The following is a 1813-nucleotide window of genomic DNA, read 5'->3' as shown; positions in this document are numbered from 1 at the left end:
GGGCAGTGGGCACGGCCTCCTCCAGGGCCCCCAGGGCCTCCCCGTACTTCACCCTCAGCTCCTGCCAGCGCCCCCGAGCCTGTGCCACCGCCTCGCCTGGGGGGAGCCCCACATCAGCCCCCCCAAAACACGAGGGACCCCAAAAGGGACCTGGGAATCACCGATCCCTCCCAAAGGGGTCCCAGGAACTCCCAAACTCGACCCAGGAACCCCCAAACCGGACCCAGGAACCTCCAAACTCCTGCCCCAAACTGGACCCCAGAACCCCCAAACCCCTGCCCCAAGGGGACTCAGGAACCCCCGAAGTGGACAAGGAGACTCAAGGGGTTTTGGGGTTTGTGGTGTCCACACGCTCTCTGAACAGAGAGAAATTGTGAGACAAGCAGGGAAGAAGGAAAACACAATTCTTATCTCGTTTGCTGTGCCTGTGCTGTGCTAAAGCAGAACGTGACATGGAGATCGTTTACCCAAAGCGAGGATGTTTTGTTCCCTTGGTCTATCGGGGCCAACAATTGTGTGTGTGTGGGACTTTCACGAGAAAATGAGAGATAAGAGCAGCTGTGAGCAAGAATGAGTGCATGGCAAATCCAGTTTAGGTGAAACGTACATAGTACAGTATAATAAAGTAATTTTTTACCCTTCTGCTGACGGAGTCAGATGCATCATTCTCTCTCTCCCCTTTGCCAGAGTTGCCTTTGATTTACAATAGGCCAACCCAAGAGTTTGGGGACTCAGGGGGTTTTGGGGGGGCTCACACAGGCTGAGGGCAGCTCTGGGTCCAGTTTGAGAGCTCAGGAGGTTTTGGGGTTCAGTTTAGGGGGTCAGGAGGTTTTGGGGTTCAGTTTGGGGAGTTAAGGGTTTTTTGGGGGGCTCACGTAAGTTGGTGGGCGCCAGGGGCTGCCCCGGGTTCTCGATGACCCCCAGGAGCATCTTCAGCACCCGGAGCTGGGACAGGAGCAGCTTCTGCTTCCTCCGGGTGTCCTGGGGGGCAGGTTTGGGGTGTCACGGGAGATTTGGGGTGCCAAGAGGGTTGGGGGAGATCATGGAGCAGGTGTTAGAGGTGTGGGAGAAAATGGGGTGTGGAGAGGAGAACTGGGGGGGACAAAGGAGAATTTTTGGAGGAAAACAAGGGGGCGGAGAGAATGATAGAAAGTAGGGGAGTTGAGAAAGTTTAGCAGATAAATATGGGAGTCACTAAAAGAATCAAGGCCAGATAGGGCAGGTTTGAGAAATCTGGGGGGGTTAGAAGTAACTTTACGGCAGATGAGGGGGTGTTAGGGAGCAAGTGAGGAGGCCAGGGACAGCTGTGGGGCAGACGTGGGTGCTGCAGGTCTATTTTGAGGCGCTGTGGGGCAGTTTTGGGGTCTCACCATTTGATGTTCCACCAGCACCCGGGTGGGGACATCACCCTCCTCCTCCTCCAACTCCAGGGCGGCCTCAAGCGCTGCCAGCGCGCTGGGGACAAGCGCGGGGACACGGGTGAGGATGGAGGGGACGCCACCCAGACCCTCCAGGAACGAGGAGATCCCCCCGATATCCCACAGCGACACGAGTGGGGACATGGAGACAACGAGGACCCCTCCTCGGACCCCCGTGGGGATGAGGAGACCCCTCAGCGACCCCCTGCCCCCATCCCCTCCCCAGAGCCCTCAGGATACGTGAGGGCACCGACACACTGCAGTGCCCCGTGTGGGGCTGGGCGTCACCCCTAGGAGCCCGTAAGGACCCGGTCACCCCTCAGAGACCCCAATGGCACCCAGTGAACCCCCCGACGCCCCCGCAGGGTGGTGGGGGCCGCTCCCGACGCCCCCGC

At 58.9% G+C, this 1813-nt stretch overlaps 1 long non-coding RNA gene across 1 annotated transcript; it reads right to left on the bottom strand.

Annotated features, from left to right (window-relative positions):
* Positions 1-1530, bottom strand: LOC115949196. Its single transcript, XR_004082790.1, has 3 exons — positions 1371-1530; positions 876-981; positions 1-96 (listed from the first exon to the last, which is right to left on the bottom strand). It is a non-coding gene; the product is annotated as an uncharacterized LOC115949196 (long non-coding RNA).
* Positions 1531-1813: the final 283 nt, after the last annotated feature.

The sequence above is a fragment of the Geospiza fortis genome, unplaced genomic scaffold (assembly GCF_000277835.1).
Source record: "Geospiza fortis unplaced genomic scaffold, GeoFor_1.0 scaffold675, whole genome shotgun sequence".
NCBI classification, from domain to species: domain Eukaryota; kingdom Metazoa; phylum Chordata; class Aves; order Passeriformes; family Thraupidae; genus Geospiza; species Geospiza fortis.
The sequence above is the reverse complement of the archived record's forward strand: the minus strand, read 5'-3'. Positions and strand labels throughout refer to the sequence as shown.